Source organism: Stegostoma tigrinum, chromosome 28 (genome assembly GCF_030684315.1).
Source record: "Stegostoma tigrinum isolate sSteTig4 chromosome 28, sSteTig4.hap1, whole genome shotgun sequence".
Classification (NCBI taxonomy): Eukaryota; Metazoa; Chordata; class Chondrichthyes; order Orectolobiformes; family Stegostomatidae; genus Stegostoma; species Stegostoma tigrinum.
The window spans coordinates 9,897,736-9,914,593 of record NC_081381.1 but is presented as its reverse complement, the minus strand read 5'-3'; the positions used below and the strand labels follow the sequence as shown (position 1 = coordinate 9,914,593).

The 16,858-nt window shown below is 40.9% G+C and overlaps 1 protein-coding gene across 4 annotated transcripts in view; it reads left to right on the top strand.

Annotated features, from left to right (window-relative positions):
* The window catches only part of rap1gapa (RAP1 GTPase activating protein a), a 599,377-nt gene that overhangs the window by 78,795 nt on the left and 503,724 nt on the right, over positions 1 to 16,858 (top strand). For 2 of the 4 annotated variants that reach the window (XM_059655569.1, XM_059655567.1), the window contains exon 2: positions 5,528 to 5,624. The exons of the other annotated variants lie outside the window; for them this stretch is intronic. The gene's annotated coding sequence lies outside the window, so the exon portion shown is untranslated. The remainder of the gene's footprint in view (positions 1 to 5,527; positions 5,625 to 16,858) is intronic. 4 annotated transcript variants of the gene reach the window in all.

Here is a 16,858-nt window from a genome sequence, read left to right as displayed (position 1 = left end):
ATGTGACAAAACTAAAACTGAGTGTGGAGTGGGAGAGATCAGCGAATAAAGCACACAGTGTCCTTCGTTTTATTAATAGGGGCATATCGTACAAAAACAAAGAGGTGATGGTAAACTTGCACAATGCAGTTGTTCAGCCTCAACTGGAGCACTGAGTACAGTTGTGGGCACCACATCATAGCAAAGATTCAAATGCACTGGAGAGTGTACAGAGGTGATTAACTACAATGGTTCCAGGGATGAGAAACTTCAATGATGAAGATAGATTAGAAATGTTGTGACCACCCTTGCTGGAGAGAAGAAAGCTGAGAGGAGATTTGATCAGAGATAATGGGAACTGCAGATGCTGGAGAATCTGAGATAACAAAGTGTGGAGCTGGATGAACACAGCAGGCCAAGCAGCATCTTAGGAGCACAAAAGCTGATGTTTCGGCCCTAGACCCTTATACAAGTTTTCAAACTCATGAGTGGCCCAGGCAAAGTAAATAGGGAGTAAAAACAGAAGTTGCTGGAAAAGTTCAGCAGGTCTGGCATCATCTGTGACCAGAGTTAACGTTTCGGGTCTTCTGAGGAAGGGTCGCTGAACCTGAAACGTTAGCTCTGATTTTTCTTCAAACGTGCTGCCAGACCTGCCGAGTTTTTCCAGCAACTTCTGTTTTTGTTCCTGATTTACAGCATTTGCAGTTCTTTCGGATTTTATGTAGATAGAAAATAGCTGTGTCCACTTGTAAGATAAATAAGGATGAGAGGGCATGGATTTAAATTGTTGTGTAAGTGATGCAAGGGTGATGTGAGAAAATACTTTTTACGCAGTGAGCAGTTAGGGTCTGGAACGCACTACCTGGAAATGTGGTGGAGGCGGGTTCAATTGAGACATTCAAAAGGGCGTTGGATGGTTTTTGGATAGTGATGGTGTGCGGGCATAATGGGGATAAAAACAGGATATCGACACTGGGTTATAGAGCAGGTGAAGGCACAATGGACCGAATGGTCTCCTTCTGTACCATAACAATTCTGTGATTCTGAGTGGATTCATAAATAATGCCATATTAGAATCAGCTGATAACCCACTATCTATGAATCGTATCAGCCCTGCTAACAACTTTCAGAACTATGAGAGTTGAGCCATTAATTATCCAATAACTCAAACACCACAGGAGTAGGCAGGGGGTAAAGGCTAAAGAAAAAGATAACTTTCTTTGTTTGCTATTTATTAAGTCTTATAGAGTTGGCCTTGTTACATAAATGTTCTTTCCCTGAGCTGATTAGCAACAGTGGGAAAGCAGACAGCTTTACAGCTTTTGGACAAAAGGTGCAGAACAATAACCTTCATTATCTGGCTGCGTCAATGCTGGATAGCATCTACTTTTCCAACTCTTGTCCATTTTCACAAATTGAACAGCAACGTGCTTTCAAACTAAAGGATTATTATAGCGATCATAATTGGAGTGTGTGGGTGGAATACTGCAGAACTAAACCAGGCATTATATTGTGATTTCAGCTGATGAGGCTACGCTTGTCTATCATTGCGAAAGAGAGTGACCAATGTCACATTTTCTCAAGAAACCTTTCACTGTTTTCCATTTTATATCTTTACTTCCTTCACAAAATGAATCATCACATGGTCTTCTTAAAATTCTTGTTTCTTTTTTTGTGACATAGGTTCTTGAAGTGAGAAGGCCTGTTAAATATGATTAGTTTTTTAATCTGAAGGAATGTTTGAATCCATAAGAAAACACAATATTGATAGAATGGATAGAGATTTTTTACGTGTATTTTTGTTCAATGCTGGCAGAACTGATCCGAATTACATAATGTGTATAATCATCCAGTACCTAGTTTCTGCTTCCCAGTTTAACACACACACCTACAGAATTAAAAAATTATGTTTTTTCTAGAAGTAGTACCATGACAATATAAAATACGAGTATTAATTTTTAAATATCATTGTCTAACTTCCAAGAAAATTTAGGCCTCAGCTTGAGAGTCAATGAAAATGCCTGGCTTAGCCACCTGATCTGAAAACAGTTGAACATGCTGGAATTAACAAAGGAATCTCTAAATGATATGGCTCAGAGCACCTACCACACCCTGAAAAGGTGACCCAAGGGGTAATCAGTGCTGGGGCAAAGATTAAATCCAAAACACATGGTGCAGAGAGGAGGTTTGAAGTTCCCTTTATATTCGATTTATAATGAAGGATAACATGAGAACTCTTTCTGTGGACATTGGTTGAATATTCTGCTATAAGACTTCTCAATCTCTTAAAGCTTAAGCCATGCTTAAAGATAATTTTGTTCAGTGAAAATCAATGTTCCACACAAATATTTAAGTAAATGCTGACCAAAAAAAGGCTGAAGTGAAGGGTTTTGGTGGCCCTCTCATTTCAGTTGCTGTTGCTAACTGAAGCAGTCCATGTTCAAATGCACCAAGACCTGGATAATATCCAGGCTTGGGCTAATAAGTAGCAAGTAACATTCACACCATACAAATGCCAGGCAATAATCATCTCCAAAAGAAGTGAATCTAACAATCTCTCCTTGACATTCAATGATATTATCATCACTGAATTCTCCATTGTCAACATCCTGGGATTTACTATTGACCAGAAACTAAACAAAAACATAGTGGCTAAAACAGCAGGCCAGAGGTTATGAATTCTGCAGCAAGTAACTCACCTCCTGATTCCCCAAAGCCTGACCACCATCTACAAGGAACAAGTCAGGAGTGTGATGGAATACTCCCCACCTGCCTGGATGGGTGCAGCCCCAACAACCCTCAAGAAGCTTGCCACTGTCCAGGACAAAGCAGCCGTTTGATTGGCGTCATAGCCACAAGCGCCCACTCTCTCTACTGATGCTGAGTGCAGCAGTGTGTACTATCTACAAGATGCACTGCAGAAATTCAACGAAGTTCTTTAGGCAACACCTTACAAACCCAAAAGCACTACCATATGGAAGCATAAGAGGAGGAGAAGATATATGTGAACACCACCATCTACAACGTCTCCTCCACTCAACATCCTGACTTGGAAATATGTCACTGTGCCTTCAGTGTCGCTTGGTCAAAATCCTGGAATTCCCTCCTTAAGGGCATTGTGGTCTATCTACACGATATGGACCACAGCGGTTCAAGAAGGCAGCTCACCACCACTTCCTCAAGGCAGGGGGAGGGGGGCACTAGGAATGGGCAATGAATGCTGACACAGTTAGTGAATCTTTCTTTCTTTCTTTTTATTTATGGCAGCAGCAATAGAGAGAAGACAGAGTTAATACTTTGAGTCCAGCGACCCTCCTTCTCATCCTCTTCCCTTGTGTGAGGTGTGGTGTCCGTTGGGATAAACCACCATGTTATCTCTCTCTAATGAGAGAGCAGCTCCATGCTCTGGTAGGACTATGGTACCTCTACATGAATAATGGTGCCTATCATTACCCTGTGTCACTTTGGCGGCAAAATCTAGTCAGTTTGTTAAGTTAAGACCACTATCATTAGACCTTCATAATATACCTTACACAACCACATCCCAACACATCCTGTTATCAGGATGGGGGTTTCTCCCTGCTGTCCAAGGTTGTCTTTCCACAGGATTTCAATTAAGTCTCCTGATGTTAGTTTGTCGGTTACAATTATAATTCCAACATACCCATATAGGTTTATTTAAAATGTCTTGATTATTGTGGGATCTTATTCTTTCCTTTGAACTATCCAGTGAAATGGCTTTTCTAAAGGATTTTCAAGATTGTTTCTTTTTAGAACAAGCCTCTGTGTCATGTTTTTACCTGGTTACCATGCGCATGAAGGTCATGATTCTGACTTTGGAAACTGCTGTGTTCAACTAACAATTCTTTACAGCGATGTTAAATTGGCTAAAACCCACAGCGCGCCATTTTATGGAGCTTCAGCTATGGACAGCTCCAATAGTTATTGTGGAACATAAAAGTTCATGGTGCAAGGAGACACATATTGGTGCAGATAAAAGGTTGATTGGCTAACAGGAAGCAGAGAGTTGGAATAAGTATGTGTCACAGGAATGGGTACTGGGGTCTCAACGTCTAACTATTCACATAAATGGCTTGGATGAAGAGTCTAAGGTATTGTGGATAAATTTACTGATCATATAAAGATAATAGGCAAGTATGTTTTGGACAGGATACAATATTGTTGCACTGACTTATAGATAGAATAAGCAAAGGGGCAAAAATCTAGCAACTGAAATATTTTCTTAGAAAATATGAAATTGTCCATTTTGTCAAGGGGAATTGTTTAAAAGAAAAACAGACTATCCAAAAGGTGACATGTTGCAGAGCTCTAAGATGCAGAGGAATCTGGGTATCCTTGAACATGAATGTTATATGCAGGTACAGCAAGTAATTAGGAAAGATAATAGAATGATATTGCTTATTGCAAGAGGAATTGAATTCAGAAGTAGGAACGTTATGCTTCAGTGACACATGACCCTCTGAGACCGTGTCTAGAGTCTAACTTTGTAACTGTATATGTTAATGGATCTGAATGCCTCTAACAAGCTCTGTACTTTTGTAATAAACTATACATTTCTTTGTGATCCAATAATACTGAGACGGAGTAGACACTCAAAATGTCTCATGGAAAACATTTACTAAAAGTTCTGGTGCAGAATCAACATGATGTGTTTAATGTTGTGTCTAGTTGCATTAGCAACATGCTCAGTGTTGCCCAAGCTGAATCTAATTGAGGAATATAAAACACTAAAGGGCGTTGACGAGGTAGACATAGAGCAGATGTTCCCTCCAGTGGGGCACTCTGGAACAAGTGGTCATTGCTTTAGGATAAGGGGTGACAGATTTAAAAAAGAGATGAGGAGAAATTATTTCTCTCAAAGGGTTGTGAATCTGTGGAATTCACTTCCCCAGAGCATGGTCAATGCTGGGACACTGAGTAAATTCAAGGAGGAGATAGACAGATTTTAAATTAATAATGGGTTGAAAGATTATGGAGAGCGGGCAGAAAAGTTGGTTGGGGGCCAAGATCAGATTAGCCATGATCCTATCAAATGTTGGAGCAGGCTCAAGGGGTAGAATGACCTACTCCTGCTCTTAGTTCTTATGTTTTCATGTTTAAGTGGTTTAGGAACTGCGGATAAAATGTGAATACATTTCTATGGCAGGTATACTGTAATTAATTAGATTGTTGTCATACAGGAAAGCCAATTTACAAACTACGTCACCTCAAACAATGGCAACACGCTCAGCATTCTGATGATAGGTCATTATTTTATCATTGAAAATTTAAGATGTTAATATTTGACATAGATGTAGAAAACCTTCCTGTCCTTCTGTGAGTACAACTGGTCTTTTACAGGTCCCAGTCACACAGAGCCATAAGTTGGTACCTGGTTACCATTTGAGCGTAAACGGAGTGAGTGATGGCTTATGGGAGGGTATATTCCAGTCAGGCTGTCTAACATGAGAATTAAACACCCACATATTCAAGTAGGAATCACTGGTTAATGCTCGGAAGAAGTCACCCTGAGCGATTTTCTTTGCAGGGCCAGAAGTGCTGTGGCAAACTGCAACATTTGCTGTCTTTTCGCTAAGATCGGAGAGGATTATATATCAGCACCACACAGGATTGCGATTTGGCTGGTGAGTAATACAAATTAGAGATCAAAGTTGATCTGGTTTGCAAATGCTCAGTAGTCTATGTACATAAATAGTTTTAGCTCCAATGAACGGTATTAATTGTAAAATCTGTTTGAGCACAGCAGCCAGTGCAGCATTGTTAAGCAAAATGTTTAATTAAGCAGTCGTACCAAAACAGAATCATGCAAGATAAGTGCATCAGGCAGCACCAAAACAACTCAGGACAGATTCTCATCTGTGTACAGTTTTGGAGTCCTCACTATAGGATGGATGTGATAGCACTGGAGAGGGTGCAGAGGAGATTACACCACAATGTTGCCTGGGCTGGAGAGTTTCAGTTATAGACAGATTGGACCAGTGGTGTGGTTTTTCTCACAGCTGAGGAAAATTGGGTTGTTGTGGGGGGGGTGGTGAACATGATTGAAATGTATAAAATTATGAGGGTATAGATAGGATAGGCAGGAAGAAGTTTGATAGAGGGATCAAAACTGGGGACATAGATTTAAGGTACAGGGCAGAAAGTTTAGAGGGGATGTGAAGAAAAATATTTTCACCCAGAGGGAGGTTGAAATCTGGAACTCACTGCCAACTAAGGTTGGGAGAGGCAGAAACCCTCGTCATATTTAAGAATTATTTAGACATTTATTTACAACGCCAAGGCATACTAGGCTATGGGCCAAGTGCTGGACAATGGGATTACAATAGTTAGGTGGTTGTTTTTGACTGGTTTGCGTGCAATGCTCTGAAACTCTTTTTCTGTGCATAGAATTCTATGACTCATAACTGAGAGGAAATTGGCAAAGGTAGTAGTGAGGACATTGAGGTATTTTGAACATGGTGCCAGGTTTTTTTGGTGACCTTTGAGGCATAATTGAAGACTAAACATCAGGAACATTGCTGTTTAGGATGAAAAGAAGGATTTATTTCTTTGTTCCTCCAGATCATCTCCTGGTTTTGGCAACAGATAAGTTTTCCATGTGATCTGAAGTTGACATGATGAACTGGAAGTGCTTTGGGCACTTTGGAGAAATTAAAATTTAAGTTTTCAAGAAAGATAATAGTTGGAGTGGGATAAAACCCTCTGTTATACCAGGAACTGGGGGGAGACATATTTAAGATGTGTTTAAGCGGAACTGTATTTAAGAACTGCAGGTTTTTTTAATTTAAGAATTGCAGTCACAGAGAGATGCTGTAATATCTAACACTCTCGAGCAATTATCAGAAAAAGGAGGTTTGCAGTTTCAACATCCTCTCTCATTGCGGTAATTGATGGTCTTTGCTTTGGTCAAACACTGTACATTGAACTAACTATATCACAATGTTCACTACTGCCTGGTCAGCCTGTATTTAATGCTCACTGCCTGTTGTTAGAATGGGAGATGGGATTTAGGTACAAACTGATAAGATACTGAAGTTAATGAAATTGAATATTGGTCATCTCAACATTCTGATAACTGGCGTTGGTCAAGAGTGGTGAAGAATGAATGTTGAGCAACCAGGCTTTTCTTCTTTGGCTTTTTTCAGACAAAACACTTTTACTTCAGAAATTAAAGTAGATGATAAATGTGCCCTTTGAACAATCCTACCACAATGCCCAAAAGCAGCTTAGAAAGAAGTGGAATGCACATGTCTGATGGTTTGAAGTCATTTCCAGTTCACCTACTGAATATTCCACTGAATGTCACACAAATTCAGACCTGTAAACATTCACACCTGTGGTTTCAGCTGTGAGCCTTCCTTTATGGTGATGGAAAGTGCAATAGGCTGACAGACACACACTGACACACACCCCAAAGCCTGCTTAGATCTTACCAAAACAAGAGGAACATTTTTTCATGTTAGCTATATATCATAGAATTAGCTGATGACATAAAGCTACCTCTGAAGGTTACAAATACAAAGCAGATTGATTGCATTAAAGGGATTTAGACCAATTAAACAGATGGGTTGATAAAAACAGATGGATTTTAATGTGCATAAGTATGAGGTAGTTCACCTCAGAACAGTAAACAACATGGAAACCTGAACAGTTGTTCCTTAGCAAGGGCTGTAGATGGAAAGAATTTGAGCATGAAATTGTTTAGCCAGCATAAAGATTTCAGCAAATACAGAGGATTGTTTCAGGAGAGCATCAGAAGCAATGTTTCCTCTAGGCTGCGTGCACATGCACGGCCACTCTGGTATTCCAAACACAGTGAGTTGAATGAGGAAAGTGAATGAACTAAATGCATGTAAATGAATGACATGGCTCGCGGCAGTCTCTTCTGGTTCCAGACGTTTCTGCCATGCATAGATTGGAGAAACTGAAATTAAAGGGAATCCTAATCAATAGGTCATTGGATTATATGCAGGAGTGACTTCAACTGATGCTATAGAACCGTGGTTAGACTGTAAGATAGGGACAGAAGTAGGCCATTCAACCCATTGAGTTGTTCTACTGGTCAACGAGATTATGGCTGACCTGTTAGCCTCGCCTCCATTCTCCTGCCTTTCCCCCATAACCCTTCATTCCCATGCTGATTAAAAACCTGTCTGCCTCACCCTTGAATGTACTCAAAGGCCCAGTCTCAACAGCTCCCCGCATTATGGAATTCCACAGGTTCACAGCTTGGAGGGAAGACGTTCCTCCTTATCTTTAATTTAATTGCCAAATCCCTCATTCTGAGATGATGCCCTCTCTCCCACAAGGGGAAGCAACCTCTCAGCATCTACCCTGTGAACTCCCTCAAGAATCTCATCAGTTCCACTAAGGCCGCCTAAACCCCAATGAGAATAGGCCCAATCTATACAACCTCTCCTCATAATACAGTCCCTCCATGCCTTCTATCAGCCGAGTAAACCTTCTCTAGACTGCTTATAATGCCAGTAAATCTTTGACAACAAAACCAAAGCTGCCCACAGAATTGCAGCTGTGCTCTGACTAGTGTGTGGACTAGTTTTTAGAAAAACATTCACTTTGAACTCAAGGTCAACATGGCATTTGCCTTCCCTATATTACCCTCTGAACCTGAATGCTACCTTTCCGTAATTTATGCACAAGGACCTCCAAATCCCTTCTCTGTAGATTTCTGTACTTTCCCCCCATTTAAATAAAATTAAGCTCTTCTGTTCTTCCCGCCAAAGTGCACAATCTTGTGGTTTCCTGCAATGTACTCCATCCGCCAAGTTTTTTTCCCCACTCACTGAACGTGTCTATATCCTTCAGCAGAATCTTTGTGTCATCCTCACCACTTGCCTTCCAGCTTATTTTTGTGTCACCCACATGCATGGATTTAGTTCATTCACTTTCCTTATTCAATCATAAGTACGCATTATAAATCTTTATAGCCTCAGCACTGATCCCTGTGGCCCTCCACTAGTTACAGTTTGCTAACCTGAAAATATCTCCATTTCGCCACTCTCGGTCCCCTATTAGTTAGCCAGTTCTCTATCCATGTCAATATATTACCCCCAGCACCACAGACTCTCAACTTATTAAATAGCTCAAAGTGTGGTATCTTAAACACCTTCTGAAACTATAAATATATTACATCTCCTGCTTTTCCTTTATCTATCCTGATTGTCATCTCCTCAAGGAATTCTAATAAGTTTGCCAGACACTATTTATCTTTCTGAAGTTGCGTTTACCCAACTTGATCATAATATGTACTTTTAAAGGCTGAGCTGTTATATCTGTAGAATTGACTAACATTTTCCCAATAACAAACTTTAAACTAACTGCCCTCAAGTTACAAGTGTTTTTTTTCTCTGCTTTCCTTTTTCAACAATGGTGTATTATTGGCAGTTTTCCATCTCCCTGGGTCTTCTCCAGAATGGAAAGACTCCTGGAAGATTACTATTAGTTCATTCACAATCTCTGTAGCTATTTCCTTTAACTTTAGCTACTTTCCTATTCTGAGGAAGCATCCCACGTGGTCCAGGAGTTTCATTGATCTTTGGCTGAATTAGTTTCCCTAGCACATTTTTTCCTAATGATAGTTATTGGATTTATATCTTATCCTCCTATTTATTTCACCTTGAATATCTAGTCATTTTAGAATTTTAAGTGCCTTCTGCCATGAAGATTGGTGTAAAATATTCAGCCATTTCCTGATTTCCCCATAATTATTTTCCCAGGTCATTCTCTAAGCAGCCCCTCTTGCTTTTTTTTATATTTGAAGAAGCTCTTGGTGTTTGTTTTCACCTTACTTGCAAGTTTACATTCAAAGTTTATCTTCTCCCTTTTGTTAGCTCAGCTAAGAATCATGGTGTTCAGATTTTATGACTGTGCCCTTGTGGAAAGAGTTCATTGACCCCACCTAAGACACCAAAAACACTGAGGAGCAATGAACATAGGGATCCAATTACTAAATCTGTGCAATTAGTATTTTTCACATCACAGCCTTGATATCTGAGATCCAGCAACACTGGTAATTGTAACAGCAAGATCATTTTTAATCCAAACATTTATGGCTGGGTCAGTGGATTTCCTCAGTTTTGGGTGACTTTTCCTTTGAAAGGCATTGGCAGATTCATGTCCCCTATAATGAGAAAGTCCGAAGGTTGGACAGGCCCAGGTAGTCAGGTCCTTTCTACCAAGAAGGAGCGAGCAGATGCTGCGTGGAAAGGATTACTTTCAAAAAAAAATCTTGTGACTTAATTTTTTAGGCTGAGTTTCTCAGGGCAGACATACAAAAATGTCAAGAAATAACAATCCTGTTAGTTAAGCCTATTGTACCCCAGTGATGATTGAATCTGCTCACATCATTATGCTCATTCCATCCCTTGCAGTTCACTCACATTCAGCTTGAGATTTGCTCCATTCCTTGTTTTAGAGCCCCCTTTTAAAACTGAGAAACACTCAACATACAAGCGAGAAACTTGTTTCAGAGGCTGATGATTTCCTTTGAATGAGTCCCTGTTATTGAACCAAATTGTCTGTTTATAGAATGTTTACAGATAACTTTTTTTCTGTCTCTCACTTGCCTCACCTCCACAATACAGAGACAAGGACAGAATCTATTCTGTTCAGAATTTTAAAGGCATCAATTGGATTGAATCAAAATCAGTGCTTTTCTAAGATTAAAAATCTCAGTTATTCTAAGCCTATACTGACTATTAATGGGGTTACAACAGTAATATAGATAACTTAGCAATGTCTTCAGTTGGGAATAGTGACATAAATCAGCCTGATTAAAACTCAGCTCTGTCATGGAATTCTACTCCACCTTGCTTAACTGCCATCCTTTGTTCCATCACTCTTATCCTCTCTGATAACACATGTAGATGCCATTAAACTGTGGCTGGTACCAACACCAATTCAGTATATCTGTTTAACTGAATTATATACTCACTCATCATCATTGACATGAGCAATTAGCTAGTTTGGTTTCAGTTTATGAATATCATTTTTTTAACTCAAGTGAGGTACTTTTTATTTGTATTTCACTGTAAATTCCTAAACTTTTCATCCATCAATATGAAGCGTTAACAGCCCCGGATGTAAATCAGAGATTCACACATTTGACCTGATTGCCAGTCTTTGAAATGAATTTCCATCATGGCTTGGTACGGCAATTGCTGTGCCCAGAAACAGAAGAAACTACAGAGAGTTGTGAACACAGCCCATTTCGACCATCTACTTCATTGGCACTTTCTGCTGCCTTGGAAAGATAGTAAACATCACCAAAGACCCCTCCCACCCCAGTTATAATATCTTCCAACCTCTTCCATGGGCAGAAGATACAAACGCTTCAACACATAAACCAACAGATTCAAAAACAGCTTCTTCCTCTCTATTATGAGACTTATGAATGGACCACCCAAATTTCAAATTTAATGTTGACCTCACTCTTTGTGCACCTTCTCTGCAGCCGTAACATGGTATTCCTTGCGCTGTTCTATTGCCCTTATGCAATTTGTTTGGTATGCTTTGCCTGTACTGCATGCAGAATAAAACTTTTCACTGTACATAGGTACATGTGACGATCAAAACAATTTTCAGAGTGGTTCAGAGAATGTATGATTGTAAGTGTAGGGGCTTAATATTTATTCATTCATGGGTTATAGGCCCATTTTCAGTTATCCTTGAGTAGCTGGTGGGGAACCATCATTTAAATACAACTGAATGGTTATCCAGAGTGTAAAGAATCAGTCACATCATGGTTCACATATAAAAGAGACAGGATATAGAGGGTGGATTCCCCTTCCAAAGGACATTGGCAAATTTCCTGGATTTTCATGAAAATTTGGAAACTTAATTTTTTTTTGTGGAGGGTTGATGAGGGTAGTGCAGTGAATGTTGTCGGTATGGATTTTAGTAACGCATTTGACCATGCCCCAAATGTTCCACAGGAGAATGTGGAGAGTTTGATCCAAAACTGACTCAGTGACAGGAAACAAATTCTTGTGAATGGAAGATATAATTTATGAGGTATTCCACAGGGCTGCATTATGCTTCTTACAGATTGTGGTACATATTAATGATCTACATTTAAATGTGGCAGGCACAATTGGGAAATTTGGAGATGGCCGAAAAATTGACCAATAGTTGATAGTGAGGAGGATGGCTATTGAGTGTAGGATGGTATCAATTGTTTAGTTGAATGGGTGCATAAGTGGCAAATGGAGAAGTGTAAGATTATGCATTTGGGGAAGGCAAGCAAAGAAAGGAAATGTACAATAAACCAAGGGCATTGAGAGATCTTAAATCATACAGGTCCCTGAACGTGAACAGCCAGGTAGATAAGGTGGTTAAAAAGGAAGGATATAGGACACTATCCTTATTTAATGTGGTATTAAAAACAGGAATGTCATGCTGGAACTATGTGAAACATGTTTTAAACTATTGATGGAGTTAGCTAGCTAGGATTGTTTTCATTAGAACAGAGTGAGCTGAAGTATAACTGAATCAAGGTGCACAAAATAATGAGGAGCTTGGATACAGTGGGCAGGGAAGGCTCGTTTCTCCTAGTGAAGTTTTCAATGACCAATTACACAAGTGTAAGGTGGTTGGGAGAAGGATTAGAGGGGACATAAGGAAAGTTCTAACACCTAGAAGGTGTTGGATGTCTGGAATTCACTACCTAGTTTGTTTGGGATGGCCTGGTGATATTATCACTAGACTATTAAACCAGTGACTCAGCTAATCCTCTGAGGACCCAGGTTCAAATCCTGTCACTGGCAGATGGTGGAACTTGAATTCAATAAAAATCTGGAATTAAGAGCCTAATGATGACCATGAATCCATTGTTTGGAAAAAAACCTATCAGGTTCACTAATTTCCTTTAGGGACGGAAATTACCATCCTTACCAGGAGTGGCCTACATGTGACTCCAGAGCCACAGCAATGTGGTAGACTCTTAACAGCTCTTTGGGCAATTAGGGATGGGCAATGAATGCTGCCTTGCCAGTGAGATCTTCAACCTAAGAATGAATAACCACTTCATTGAAAAGGAATCTGGGTCTCCATCGGAAGTGTTCAAAGCTTCAGGGGTACAGACCAGGTGCTGGTAATGGGGATTAGAATGGGTAGCTAGATTTTTGTAGCCAGCGTATGCTTGATGGGCTGAATGGCTTCTTTCTGTGCTGTAACCTTTCTAATACTGATTGGAAGTTTCATGGTCACTATGACTGATACTGGCATTTTAATTCTGATGTTTATATTTAATTAATAAAACTTAAGTTTTTAACTTCCTTATAGAATTTACACTCATGCACCAAGATTACTGACCCTGTGCCAGATATTCAAATTCTATACTCGAAGTGGATCAAATCCTGGAACTTCTCTTCAGTCACATTGTGGGTGTACAGACACGAGACAGCAGTGGTTTAAGAAGGCAGCTCATTAGGGATGGGAGAGAAATGGTGACTCTGCTGGTGATGTTAACCCCCTGTGAAAGAATAATAAATAACCATATCTTATTCAAACTCCTTGAAATTTTGTTTCATGCAGTTTGTGGTTGGTGTGGTCAGCAGCTTGGCAATGCTGTGCATATCTCTGCGCACTGTTTATAAACTAGGTAAAGTATCTTTGAAAGCAGAGACAGTAGGAACTGCTGATGCTGGAGAATCTGAGATAACATGGTGTGAAGCTGGATGAACACAGCAGGCCAAGCAGCATCAGAGGAGCAGGAAAGCTTGACGTTTCGGGTCAAGACCCTTCTTCAGATTAGTGTATAGGTGCAGCAAGTAATTAGGAAGGCAAATAAATGTTGGGGTTTAAATCAATGGGAATGGAATATAAAAATAAACAAGTAGACCAGGAGCAGCACCAGGCATACCTGAAGATGAGGTATCAACCTGGTGAAGCCACCAAACAGGACTACTTGCACACCAAACAGCGAAAGCAGCAAGTGATAGAGCTAAGCAATTCCACAACGAAAGGATCAGATCTAAGCTCTGCAGGACTGCCACATCCAGTTGCGAATGGTGGTGGACAATTAAACAACTCACTGGAGGAGGAGGTTCCACAAATATCCCCTCAATGATGGAAGAGCCCAGCATATCAGTGCAAAAGATAAGGCTGAAGCATTCACAGCAATCTTCAGCCGAAGTGCTGAGTGGATGATCCATCTCAACCTCCTCCAGTGTTCCCCACCATCACAGATACCAGTTTTCAGCCAATTTGATTCACTCCACATGATATCAAGAAATGGTTGGAGTCACTGGATACTGCAAAGGCTATGGGCCCTGACAACATCCCAGCAATAGTACTGAAGATTTGTGCTCCACAGCTTGCCACTCTTCTAGCCAAGCTGTTCCAGTGTAGTTACAACACTGGCATCTATCTGGCAATGTGGAAAAATACCTAACTATTTTCTGTATGTAAAAGGCAGGTCAAATCCAACCCGGCCAATTACCGTCCCATCAGTCTCCTCTCGATCATCAGTAAAATGATGGAAGGTGTCAGTAACAGTGCTATCAAGCAGCACCTGCTCAGCAATAACCGGCTCAGTGACACCCAGTTTGGGTTCTGCCAGGGCCACCCAGCTCCTGACCTCATTACAGCCTTGGGTCAAACATGGACAAAAGAGCTGAATTCCAGAGGTGAGGTGAGAGTGACAACCCTTGATATCAAGGCCACATTCAACCGAGTGTGGCATCAAGGAGCCCGAGCAAAACTGGAATCAGTGGGTATCAGGAATCATACCTGGCACATGGGACGATGGTCATGGTTGTTGGAGGTCAATCATCACAGCTCCAGGACATCTCTGCAGGAGTTCCTCAGGGTCGTGTCCTCGGCCAAATATCTTCAGCTGCTTCATCAATGACCTTCCCCCCATTATAAGGCCTGAAGTGGGGATGATTGCACAATGTTCAGCATCATTCATGACTCTTTGAAGCAGCCATTCATAGAGCAGTCCATGTCAAATACAACAAGATCTGGTCAATATCTCGGCTTGAACTGACAAGTGGCAAGTTACATTCATGCCACACAAATGCCAGGCCATGACCATCACCGGTTAAAGACAATCTCACCACCAGCTCATCACATTCAATGGTGTTACCATCACTGAATCCCCCACTCTCAACATCCTGGGGGTTATCATTGACCAGAAACTCAACTGGACTCATCACACAAACACTATGGCTTCAAGAGTAGGTCAGAGGCAGGGAACACTGTAGTGAATAAACTCCTGACTCCATTGCTGAATGGATCTTTTGATAAAGTATCAGAGAATTATAATTGTACTGTTTTTAAGCCCTTCATTTTACAATTTGCCCATTTTTGTTGCGTCACATTAAGACTGGGCATTTCTACAGGTGCATCTGTATTCACAGCCTCTGGCAATTTCCGGATCCAGAGCTAGATTATCAGATGTTTTATTCTCTAATTTACAGAGTGCGGTTTACTAGCCTACTGTGACCCTGCAAATGTTCTCAGTATAACACTAATACCTTCTCCGTTATACAGCAGGGGGTGTAACTGACAATGGCCAATGATTTACAGCCACTGGACAGTCTTTCTTGCAACAAAGCCTATTCATTATCAAGCAGAGACAATTTCAGAATAGTCCCTACAGCAATGAACTACAGCAAATAGAATTCATGGCCAAGCCTGAGGCAACTTCTTATGAAACAAACAGGCTGATTCCTCCAGAGAAACGTGGGGGTAGGACCACACAGATTTTCTGTTTGTAACATCAATGCAATCTTCTACATCAGTGTGTTTTCTGTGGAGAAATAAACCAATCATTTCCATTCTATCTCAGATTTATAATGTGACTATTTGCAGTTATATTGCTGTGGTTCCAGAATGTTCCAGCTTTCACCAGCTTTCTAATGTGCCCTGTTTATTTTGACAGACCTGACAGGGACAGATAAACTCTGGAAGGTATTCCTAATTTTATGTGATTATAAGCTTTTTAATGCCTTTGCCATTTGGGCCACTGAACATCAGCCATTGGCTGGGAACAGTCTATATGTGACATGAACACAGTACTTTAGTTACAATGCACTCAGCGGAACTGAGGGCAGTGCGCGAGATGTAGACAGAAGCACAGAGACTGGGGTGGACCTCATTCACATTCATTCTCGGCAGCAATGCTACTTTTAGAAATGCCTTAGAAAATTTGGGGCAGCAGGATGGCTCAGTGGTTAACACTGCTATCTCACAGCACCATGGACCCAGGCTCAATTCCACCCCCGGGCAACTCTCTGTGTGGAGTTTGCACATTCTCCCTGTGTCTATGAGGGTTTCCTCCCACAGTCTGAAGATGTACTGTCTAGGTGGACTGGCCATGCTAAATTGTCCATAGTGTTCAGGGATGTGTAGATTAGGGGGATGGGTTTGGGTGGGTGCTCTGAGGGTCAGTGTGGACTTGTTGGGCTGAAGGGCCTGTTTCTACACTGTAGAGATTTGATTCTATTCTATTCTAAATTCATCACTGAGGTGTCTCTCAACACCTCCTCTCTGGCTTTTTCATTTCAATTTTGAAATCAGGGCCATCAACAATAATAGTGCCGACATGTTAATGGAACAGAAGTTTTGAGTCATTGTTTCATTTACTAGGGACTGAGAGAAAACTGAATTAGTGTGATTCATCCACAAGGCACAAGTCAGGAGTGTGATGGAATACTCCCCACTTGCCTGGATGCGTGCAGCTCCAACAACACCATCCAGGACAAAGCAGCCCAATTCACTGGCACCATATCCACAAGCATCCCCTCCCTCCACTACCGACACTCATTAACAGCAGTGTGTACTAGCTACACGATGCACTGCAGAAGGTCACCAAAGATCCTCAGACAGCACC